This window comes from Molothrus aeneus, chromosome 2 (genome assembly GCF_037042795.1).
Source record: "Molothrus aeneus isolate 106 chromosome 2, BPBGC_Maene_1.0, whole genome shotgun sequence".
NCBI classification, from domain to species: Eukaryota; Metazoa; Chordata; class Aves; order Passeriformes; family Icteridae; genus Molothrus; species Molothrus aeneus.
The window spans coordinates 105,231,611-105,244,181 of NC_089647.1; the positions used below are offsets into that span (position 1 = coordinate 105,231,611).

The window sequence follows — 12,571 nt, forward strand, 5'->3', positions numbered from 1 at the left end:
CATATGGAGAAGATTTCTTATGTTTTGTATTATTTTCAAAATAAATTGTAAGTATAAAATGATAGAAAGTTATATTAGTTTAATCTCAAGCAAATAGATTTTCTCTTTTCCTCAATATAGCTGGTGAATATAGTAATTGCAACTTGAACAAGTAGTAATTAGCAATTCATTCAAAAAACTGGGAAGAAAATCTCTTTTCTGAATAGCTAGATTTTTGAGGCATAGAAGAAAAAAGTGCATGCATGCTTGATCTATTCCTTTTAATTATACTCTTCTCTTTCTATAAATATATTTCTATTGATACTGGTTTAAACTGTGTGTCATGACACTTCTTCAGATCCAGTCCTCCACATTTGCTGTATAATTCATCACCTATGAGGCTAATTATAGGATTCACTATTTTAGCCCTTATTTTCTTGTGAGAAGAATAAATGTTAACACACATTGCTGCTTGGTCTTACTAAGACCAAGATTCAGACAAATCAGACGGATCACCTTCACAGGTAAAATCTGATTAAAATTATTTTAAATGCTCAACATACATAAATTTAAGTGTATTTAAACATATGCAGACTATCTCATGCAGAATTAAAATTACTTTAGAAAGGCTCTAGTTCATTATTCAACAGAGTGAACTGCAACTGGGCAGCTACTTTGAATAATAAATATCTTGTATTTATGAGTAGAGATTGTGGTGCTGATGTGGATGTGGAGGGAGCTGAAGGAAGCAGGGCAGAACTCTCAGGATACTTCACACTTTATTCTCCAGTGTCCTGCCTGCACAGCTTAGCTGTGTGGTGAGGCTGAAAGGAAGTTATTTCTGCATCTTGACAGGTAACTATCAACCAGCTCTAAGTTAAACTGAGAATATTTCTTAACATTCATAAGATTTTCCCTTAAAACTGATGTTTTGTGCTTTAGTCATTAGTACTCCTTTCAGATGTTGTGAAAGATTGTCCAGGTGAAATGGATAGAATAAGATTGCATGCATGAGAGGCATGATTTAATTTAAAAATTTATTTCTTGTAGAAAATAGTATTGTAGTTCTTTTCTGCTTACCATATTATTTAAATGCCTGAAAAGCTCACTATCCTTTCCACAGGTAAAAGTCAGTATGAAGTTGAAGAGAAAATATAAGCAGATAAATCTACACTGTCAGGGATTTTCAGAATCACATGTTTTTTTTTTAGAACTGAGCTGCTTTTGATGTATCACTTTGAGGAAGTTTAATTCCAGAAAAGACAGGCTTGCAAAATTTGAGCTGTTTGGGGTTTTTCTTTCTTCCCCATAACCCTTATAATAGAAATACTGACATCATGATAAGTGAGCACACAGTCCAGAATGGCACATTTTGTGTATCAGATTTGTTGAAACATTAGTGTGATAAACATCTAGTGATAAAATAAGAGAGGGGTTCAGGAGTGTATTTAAGTGTTTAGTTTTTAAAGCATTTTTAGAAGACTTATTCTTCTAGAATTATTAAACTATGAAATGGAAATCAGTCTTTTTCTAGTCCCCAAAAGGTGCTGCATTTTGTTCAATTACATTAAAGTGCTTTCAGATGATTTTGTGCGAAAGGTTATGAACTGTCATTACATTTTGAGATTTCATGTTTTCTGTTTGAACTGATTCAAGTAACAGGCAAGTATTTGTGACTCAGCTGTAGACTCCTGTTCCCTAGAGATGCTGTTGTTCCCAGTGGGAACTGTCATAGCTTGAAGGTTGTGGTACCTACAGAGAATTATCTGGAACATAATAGATAATGTGATTTGTCCTGGCCACTGCAGGATCACCAACATTATCAGTTAAGCAAATACATCCATGTTGCTTGCAAATATTTCTGTATGATGCTTCTCATCAACCCTCATTTATGATGTTTTTATTTTTTAGTTTATCCCAATCCGCACTTTTTCTTCCAAGGGTGTTTGTTCTTCATTTCACTGTTTCAGAAAAAGTGCAATTTCATTTCTATTCTTACCTTGCAAATATGATCCATTCCCTGGAGTTTTCAAGTTTTGTAGAGACTACTCTGTTCCTTTATCTCTCAGTTTTCCTTGCACATTTTATCTTTTTTATCCTCTTTATACTTTTTGGTTGCTGTTCTTTGCATTTTGTCTAAATCCTCTGTAGTTTTTATAAACTATGCAACCAAGCATCACAAAGTAAAACTTACACTTAATAAAATTCAGCCAAAAAGTTCCAAACACCAAACACCTACAGTCAAGCTTAAGGGTACCTAACTTCACTAGGAATACCAGTCCTCAATACAAAGTGATGTGTGTCCATGGCATTTTCAACCCCTGACTTTTAAGCAAATGTATCAGAAAGGCAATGAAAGGCCTCAGAAGCAAAGTGCAATGTTTTTTCAAGTGCCTGTGCTACTCTGAGACAACATCTTAAGTAAAAATTAATGTGGGAAGGCTAGAACAGTGCTGGCATCTATGCTATGAGGTGAAACCAGTGAGGTACCTTCTGGAGGAGAAATTTGGTTCATTATCACTGCATTTACATGTAAACTACTGTGATGAGACGAGCAGAACACACTCATACACCTCTGAATTTTTACCCTCCTAATTTAAATGTAGATTTGTTAAATCATTTGCCAGTAGAAACAGAATAAAAAAAGAGCACCAGTATTTCAGGGTATGCAAATGCTGGCTAAATATTTATCTTGCATGAATATGTTTGGTTAGTGTTTCAGTGAAATATACTTACAGCCAAAAAATTTTATGGCTTAAAAATTACTTTGGGAGGTTTTTGTATCTTTCTGTGTTGCTTTAGGATTTAATGGAAATATAAGAACTTTATGAAAATATTTTGAGAACCAGCCAAAGGTGTCACTGGATTTAAACAAAGTACCAGAGAATTCCACAAAACATTGGCATTTTTCCTGAACTTTAGGCAATATTATGTGCAATTTTCCTTTTAATAATTATGAAAGTAACTGTAAGACTCATTTATAATTATGGCAAATTTCCATGGGATTTCTGAGATTTTATGTAAGAAATTGTTCTTTTCATAGGTAAAGCACTGACTAATGTAAGTTGGGCCTACTTTGCTGACCTCACTGGTTATTTTAACGTTTGTTAACATTAACAAGATTAAAAAGTGACCCTTGAGTTTCTAAAATTATACTAATTTTCACTTTAGTGACAATTTTTTTTGTATTTATAGCTAAATATATATATATATAATATGCACATTTTGCTTGCAATTATTCTGAAGTATTGGATGAAATGACATGTAGCACTTTTCATAATTGAAAATTTTGCAGCTTTGTTCTCTGATCCTAAATTGTACCAACTTCCCTGAAATTATGTTCAAATACTGAAAGAAAACTATTTTGCTTTATTCATCTTAACAGAACAACAAAAGCCTGAGCCAGACAAGCTCAGACAAACTTAGTGCAATGCAGAGGAAATATTCACAAAGTCCCCAAGACATCATCATCAGTAGGCTCAAGCACACACACTCACACACACACATACACACACACACACATAAAAAAACCTGCTTTTTGCTCACTGTATGCACTACTAGATTATGAAGACAGTAATTAAAAAAAAAATAATTCTGGATTCATAGTGAAAATTCGATATTTGACGCACAGAAAACAAATACTGAAAACACATATTTTTAAAAATGTTATTTGATTGTCAGTATATCTGTTTTTATTACGTTAGTGTGTTTTGAATTTCATTTTAAAGCCACAATTACTTTTTCTTTTTGACTAATCTCAACAGATTCCACTGATAGTGAAAATAACATTAAAGACCTGTAAACTGAGAAAATAGACCAACAATATTAAATTATACGAAGGTCCCAAAGTGCCTTTCTTATTCTGAGAAGATAAGCAAAAATATAGAAAGTCTGAAATTAGAAATTTGATCATTTACATTCCAGACAGGGATTGATAAATTATGGCATCACGATGGTATAAATATGTAGCCACCTTTTCATTCCTCCTAAACCCAAAACAATGTAAGAATAAGGAGTGCAGATTTTCCTTCCACTTCATAATCTGAAATGTATTCCAAGGAGAATACAGTGCTATATAATTGGAATTGTCAGTGGGATTTGCAGAATATTAATTACCGTTTTTTGAATTGTTAACCATTAGTGAGTCATAAGACATGTCTACTTGAAATTATTCAACCTGAAAATATTAAATTAAAATATATAGACTATTAAAATAATGGTAGGAGTAGAGAGAAACCTAATTCCTTTTCTCTGGCAACTTGGAATTTACTGACAATAATGGAAATATCTGGAAAATTTCTAAGTTTTTCATGAGCATTTAGGCAAATCAAAATGCCTATGGCAGGGTGGTTATGGGATTTAGGTCAGTTTTGGTGATTTATGTTAATGCTGTGAAGATGAACAGTCTTCTAGACTTGAGGAGAATATGCTTTATGTTTCATAATTTTTACTTTAGCCAAGGAAATAAAACCATGGAATTTCTTTTACTCTGCTGAGTACTCCAAATATATAAATAAAGAAGCAAAACCCTTTATTTCAGGTCTGTGTATCCCCCTGATTCTGAAATGGAGAGATTTAGGTGAAAACAAAGAAATGAAGCTTAACATTTTGTCTCTGTGTAAAGCTGATGTAAAGCAAACCTCTCGAGACCCTTCAGATCAGCAGGTATTGATCCAGCCTGCAGCCAGGACTGTTCAGATGGGTGCACAGGTTTGACAGGTGTGCAGGGGTAATGTATGGAGTAAATACCTAAGGAAAATTAAATTTGCTCTGTAATTAAGCAGGACGTTCTCTCCTCACCTTCTTACTTCTCAGTCTCTGGCACAGGGATTAGTGCTTAACTGCTGATTCACCTCAAGGCAGTTTCCACTCATTTGGGGCCCAACTAGTGAGCAGATTTCAAGATGAATAACAGGGAAAAGATGCAGATTTACCCCTCTTAAAAGTACTCATTCCAGCAGCTGTTTGTTGGAAAGGTCTGGCACGTGTTACAGACGCTTGAGCCTTGGCAGGGATTTTGTTCAGGGTGTCTCTCTTGCCTTTCCCAGGATGTCACAGCCCAGCTGATGAAGGCGTGACAGAGGTGCTGGTCCAGTGGGAGCCCTGGATGGCTGGAGTGTGACCTTGTGGGGCAGGAACAGGCTTTCCTTGGGGCAGACTAAGTCTAGATTCAAGCACCTGAACCAAAAGCAAGTGAAAGGAGGAAACAGACTCTTCTGTGCTGTAAATAAGAGCCTCCTACCCTAAGTAAAGAGTAGCATCATGTAGCCAATGTGTTCATATCCTCAGCCTGTGTGTACATAATACTAATGACAGTCTGGTGCATTAGATATCAACACTATTAATAATGAAATATTATTAATTGAGTCATCTTGCTCTCTTACTGTACTTTCCCAGGCCTGATTTCAGCAATTCTGTATTTTTGCTGCATTGTCTCCCTGTTATCCAAAGCAAAACCCAGCCCACCTCTGTAGGGTTACCATGGAGCTCCTTTCCCACAGGAGGATAAGGTTATATGAGAGTCCTGACTTCTTTCCTGTCTCTTGCATCCACTAATACATCCCTCTGAAATGTGACTGGGAGTCTGTGAGTCCCAGGAGAGAGGCCCCAAAGAGTGGGGGAGTGGTGTGAAGGAATGCACAATGTTTAAGGGAGTGAAAAGCTCAGGAAGTAACCTTGGCCCTTTTCATGAGAAGTGAATTGGAGCCACTGGGAGGCTGAGAGAACACTTGAGCAAAAGAAGGAAAAAGGGTGGAGATGGCAAACAGGAGGGTGGGTCTGGGGGAGACCCAAGCAGACAATGGGACCGAAAGGACTGAGACTGGTGTTAGTGGATGGGCATGGAGTAGTGCCTGGAAGGGGAGATGTGAGCAGCAGCACGGCTGTTGGAGCTGGTTTTGGGAACTCAGATGCAGAAATGGGGCATCTGGCCAGTGAACATGGGTCAAGGAATCTGAGACAAAACCAGGACAATGACTGTAAAAGAAAAGGGGAGAAACTATGAAACAGTTTATGTTGAAAGGTGGTGTTTGGATGAAGCATGTAAAGCAAAATGCCTGAGTCTGAGGCAAGGAGTGGACACTTGAGTAAAAAGTCAGAATAGGTAGGAAAAAAATATTTGTATTTGAAGGCAAGTCCACATTTAAGCATTCCTTTGATGTTAGAAAATATAGGTATTTTTCAAGCAATGTCTCACTATGTAATTTGGAGGCAGTAAATGGCTACTCAGTTTCTCTGTTTCATATATCTGTGAATAATAATTTGTATCTTTAGTTAGGATTAATTTGATATATTTTGTCCAGCTATTTGCTATTAAAATAATAGAAATTAAATGTATAGCATGCACTAAAATAACAGATTAAATGTTGGTTTAGTTAATATTGTAGAACTACAAGAAGTCATTAGGAAGTTCACAGCTTTGGTGCTGCTGCATTTGCATACTTATCATAAATATTTAATAAAACCACTAAATCTGTACAGATCTGAGTGGTCAGTTTGGTCTAATTTGAGCTCCTGCATACAGGAGCAAGAATAAATATATTAGGAGGAGGCATTTATACAGTACCTGACTTTAATGATTGTTGGAGTAAGAGCATGTGAGTAAACAATTCCTAAAATAAGAGGTGCTTCTTCATCTAGAAAAAAAAAAGAAGAAAAAAAAGGAAATAGTTACAGGTTTTTGGGTTTATATTGGCACTGAAAAAGTAGTCCCAAGAAAAAAAATAACAGTAGAGGTAGTTAAATCAAATATTGCTCTGCAGAGCTAGATTCTGTCTCTCTGCCAGAATTTCTATGTAAATAGTTTCTCAGAACCACCATTTTTCTGTGTAATAATGAGGTTTCTTTTCAAATTTTGAACTTCAGATTTGCAGTCTGATTATTGACCAATGGGAGCATATAACTGAAAAAATCAAGTGCTTGACACCTGAAATTAGAAGACACTTCTAATTTTCTTTCTGTTTTTCTATTTCTCTTCTGTAGAATGGGATAGTAATGAACTCTTGTCTCATAACGGTGCAGAAATTAATTTATTGATAGCTATGTAGAGTCAAAAAATCTGATGAGATATTGCAATTTGTTTGCAGAAAATGATTTGAAGCATCTAACAATGAAGAGGAAAGAGGATATTGAGTGATTTGTCATTAAACAAGTACCACCCATTATAAGATTGAATGCAGCAGGTTTCTAGGGGAAAAGATGATGTATTACTATTTCAATAAAACATGCATGGGCAAAGGGGTAAGAATATTCAGGGCTCAGTTAGTTTAGCAGTACTCTGGGGTTTATTTTAGAATAGTTCATTAGTTTCTAATAAGTGAATCTTTACTCATAGTTTAAGTTCAATGGAGAAAAAATTAATTTCTTCTTTATGCAGGCACAACTAAAGGCACAGCTAAGCAGATACATGTGCAACAGAGGGAACTGCTAATACCCCACTTATGCATCCTGAGTCCATTGATAACCATGGGAAACTTGAAGCAAGTTAGTGCACTCCAAGAGATTTTTATTCATTTTTCTTTACTGATTTTAGACACAGGAATTAAACATTTTATGTTTTAAATAAATAAACAAGACTGAGTCTTGGATGCTGCTCAGGTAAAAAATCTTTTTTAAGTTTTAAATTTTTTAAGTTTTTCCAAGTCTAATAATTTCTAATTCCAGTAAGAAAAATAGCTACCATATATATATATATATATCTTTAAAATACAGATAGATGGTTATTTTTTTCCTTGGTTACCTACACTGTAGAAAGTACAGGAAGTTAAAAATCAGTGGAATATACTGTGAATATTTGAACTGTATGTGCACTAAAAAAAATAAAAATAATAATAGATATTTCAAGCCTGATTCTGGAAATTCTAGGGGGATTTTTGGTGGGGTTTTTTTTCTCTAAATATTGAAGTTTTATTTTTTTTTTCTGTTTCAAAGATGTTTGAAAGTGATATTTCACTATTTCTTCTTTTTAAAAAATACAGAAGTGCTATTGTTTTTCCAGCAAAATGGTTTGAATTTGTTGAAATAAGAAAAATCAGTTACCTATGCAACTTAATACATGAAATGTCACTTAAAACATAAATAAATCACATTAATTTACAGGGAGACATTTTTCTATCACTGTTCATAACACATGAAATTGAGCGGAGCGTGTCAGAAACAGTACTAATTTGGGGAATTATATGTATTGAGCACTTCAATGTTCTGGTTATTTATTTAAGAGAGAAAAAGAGGAAGAAGAATGAGAAGAATGGAGCTAAGAGAATGCCAATTTCTTCACTGCTTCGAGTGCAAAAAACAGTAATCAGTAATCTAACAATGCAAAATTCTATTCACAAATTATGCAATTGGTTTAAATCTTCTTTTTCTTGTCCTTAACTCATCCATTCATTTCCTTTCACCTAGAAACCAAAGACCTGAAATAAACTCTTCCTTCCATTTACATAGTCTGACAGCTTTCAACAATGAGATGACAGGTTTGGTGGATGAGGGTAGAAGAGTGAGTAATATTTGTCTTGACTTTAAGCAAGACTTTTGAGGCTGCCTCTTAGCATCATCATACACAGGCTGATGAAGTTTGGCTTAAATGAGTGGACAGTGAGGTGGACTGAAATCCAGCTGAACATCTGTGCCCTGAGTTTTGTGAAGAGTTCTATGATATTCAGAAAAAGGAAGTTCCAAGTCCTGCCCGTGGGGTGGAACAGCCCCAGCCACCAGTGCAGACCAGGGATGGCTAGAAGGCAGCTCAGCAAATATTTAATGGGAAGGAATCCAGAGGGAACCAGACTCTTCTCAGTGGTGCCCTCTGACAAGTCAGATGCCAGTGGGCACAAAACAAAACTCCTGAGATTCCTTGTGAACACAAGAGATGATTTATACTGTGAGGATAAACAGTGGGCCAGGTTTCCCAGAGAGGCTATGTGAAGTCTCCATCCCTGGAGATATTTAAAATCCAGCCCTGGACACAGCCTGGATGCTGCCCTGGGCATGAGACAGGGCTAAAATATCCATGGATTTGCCTCATTATCTCTGGGAGTCTGTGCCATGGACTTCAGATGAGGCTTGTGTTATGTCTCTGTGAAAGACTGAGCAGAACTGAGGCAGTATTTTGTCCCTGTTAAAAATGCCTTTGTCTTCTTACCCATATGGCTTAATTTTCTGTACTTTGGGAGGATTACACCTGTGTGCTCTTTGTTTTCTTGTTTTTCTTGTCATGTACTTGTTGCTTGTCAGAGAAAAAAGTGGTCACAGATTTTCAAATGGCAGGAGGCCTAATGAAATTATTGTGTTTGGAGACCAAATGTTGCTTCACTGCCAGTTAGTTCATCTCTCTATTGGGGCCTAGGTGGTGAAGACAATGGATTTAATTTTTATTTGCCTTTGAGTTGGTATATGCACCATGTATGTACCATGCATACAAGTCACGCACCGTGACTTTTTTGAAAAGTAAAGTAAGGTATGCTGTGAATTTTATTTCCCTTCATTATCAAATCAGAAACTTCAGGCACAGAAAAAAATAGTGGAGGGAAAAAATGCCAATAGCTCTGTGCATTCACAGTCATGTGTTGAGTGTGCATTTATACAAGCATTGGGACAGAAACTGAGTGTGCAGGCAAGTATGACACTGTGCATCAATTCTACATTTGTAAGCAGTTTTCCTGAGAGATTTTCTAAGAATGTTTTGTATTTAAAGAAGGAACAATCAAAAGGTTTTCAGACCAGGTACTAAGCAGTTAATGGAATATATTCATTATGTCTTATTTTTAGAAAAACAAATTAAAGGAAAATTTTGCCCAATTATCTGTCATGAATAAGTTGAAAAGCAATCATTATTCTAACCTGCAGTTGAAAACTAACTACACTCATTTCACTTTGTATTCCTAAAAAGATATGATAATATTCTAGCTTTAGATTTTTTTTGAAAGCATTGTTTGGTGTGAATTTTGCCTTTTTTTTTTTTTTTTTATTTTTACTTTCCCCTTACTTGTCAAGCACAGTATAGAAGAAAGCTATTAAATTTACTCATAAATCTTAGAAATACCATTTATACTTGGGCTTCAGGGGTAGTAGGGCATCCATTCTGGGATTAATATCACATGTTTTTGTAGCTGCTATTAAAATGTCAGCATTTACTATTAATTACCCCAGAATCATACTTGCTGTATTTCTCAGTAGCTAAAATAAGAAATAGCAGTAATATTTCAAATGATGTAGTGCTTAAATTGTTAGAAAAATCCACCATAATTGATACTTTCAGGATTCTTGAAAATCATAAAAGGCTAAAGAGCCATAATCAGAAAAGATCAAATGAAATACAGATAGAGTGAAAATTCATGTTATTAACATCTTGCTAATTTTCTTGTTTAAAAAATCAGCAATAAGTTTGTGTTAGAAAAATGATAGGATATTAGAAGATTTAATTTTCCTTTCTGCTATGTTGTGTAAGATTTTGAATTATAGGACACTGCCACTTTTTGCAAGATTTTTTTCTAATTTGCTAAGTGTAAGGATTAATATTTACCTGAAAATTATTCTTTATGAAGTCATTAAAAAAATCTTTAGTAATATTTTACTATAACTTAACATTTATTCTAAGGAGATAAAGAGGACACAGGATAGATTAAAAAAGAGCTATGTCTTTTTGAAGTCAATCAGCATTATTCTTATAATTTACTCACAACCACAATTTCTTTGTGATTTTTTTATATTTAATTTAAACTATAAACTATATTTTATATTTAATTTAAACTATAAACTATAACTAGAAGTGAATCTTGAATAGAAATGAGGAAGTCTATAGTGGTACACAACTATTCTGAGACACCCCAAAACTCCTTCTCTGAGGAATCGATGCTGTTCATATTAATGTCAGGTATAATATTCTAATCTGATTTCAGTTGAAATAGAATGGAACCCTCATTTTGAAAGATCTCAAAGACCTGGTTTTCCACTCTGTCTATAACCAGGCAGCAATAACTAGAGGTCAGAGAAAAGAAAACAAATCTGTTTCTATATAGGCACTTAAACAGTACACTAGGTTTTGTTTCCTTGTTTCTCAAGCTAATAACAAGCATCAGTGTTTACTACAGATTTTCCAACATGGTAGAATTGTTTCATGCCCTCCACTTTTATCTCTGCAAAGATAACACGAACAAACCTTTGCTGTATAACGTGTGAGCATTACCCATTGACTAACATCCGTTTCTGTCATTCAGAATAGAAATGCTTGCTCTTCTTGACATATGTTCTTCAAGGAATGAGTTTGTCTTGTCCATGACACTTTACTAAAACACCTAGATGTGCTGTAACTGTTCTGCATGACAAATTGGGGGTGCATGTTTTGTAAATAATTGTCTTTTTCACTTGAGAATTACCTTCTTTTTGCATGTTTGTAAGAGTTCTGTACTCTCCAACAAGGTTCTTTTAGATATTCAACATGTGGAGGGATATCTAATTCACTTGTATGAAGGCAGTTGATGTTCCATGGGATTTCTGATCTAGCAGGACAGTACAAAGTACACCATATAACACAATAAAAATCTAAGTTACACTTAGAGAAATACAGCAATATCTACAGTCCAGTCACAAGTCTATAATACTCTCACCACCACCATGCTGAGCATCCCCCCTCATCAGGAAGGCATATGGGTAGGTTAAGTCAACTCAAGCAAGCCTGTGGCGCTCTTCAAAATCCCTTTGTTAATTTCTTGGGTTTTATACTCTTTACTGGGCTAATCCACAGCTTCCCTTCCTCAGATATTCAATCACACCTGTGCTAAATTGGCCAACTCAGGGAGACATTCACACTCATTTCTAATGAACTTTTACAATGCCTGTTGATCCACCCAACTGTTGATAGCTGCTTTCTTGAAACAAAGGCCAACTCTGGTTCCCTTGGTGCTGAGTCAGCTTCTATATAACAGCTTTGGTCAGTCAAACCCTGCATTTTGCTCTGAGCTTCATGGAATATCTCCTAACCCATCACCTCTACACCTCCTTCCATTGTAGGGATCTATTGGTCAGTCATAATGCTTTTAGAAAAGGGTCTTGGGTATGAAGATGACAAGGAATTCACACAACATTTTGCAGGGGACTTAAATATCATTTCAGAAGCACATCATTTGTTTTATAAAGTCCAAAACCAGCCATCCTCATTAAATAAAGTTAGATTCCTCAGCTTATTTCGGTAGTACTCATGTATTTGCCAGATCAACAAGATATTTGATTTTAAGAGCTAAAGTAAAGGGACTTGATATAACAAAAACTCCTGTGTTTCTTGAAAATTAAGCTATAAGTTTTATTGCTTTATTGTGTAAACTTTCTAAATGTCAGTGTACTTCCTTGGTATTTTCAAGAAAACCCTAATAATCCAGGGAAAGTAGACTAGCTTCTATTTATGTCAGACCTGTGGACATAATTTGTAGATCCAGAGCAGTTCTTACATGGCTGTTGCAATTTAAGTGATGATTTCCCACATGTCTCCTCAGAACAAGCTTGCTGCAATGTAACATTTCTCTTTTTCTTTCTCTGTGCACAAAGACATGCACACCCATGCAAGTACATCTATAAAAATAGATGACCCAAAAGTCTCTCTACT

At 35.2% G+C, this 12,571-nt stretch overlaps 1 protein-coding gene across 3 annotated transcripts in view; it reads left to right on the top strand.

Annotated features, from left to right (window-relative positions):
• The window catches only part of IL1RAPL1 (interleukin 1 receptor accessory protein like 1), a 679,795-nt gene that overhangs the window by 176,992 nt on the left and 490,232 nt on the right, over positions 1 to 12,571 (top strand). The window lies entirely within an intron of this gene.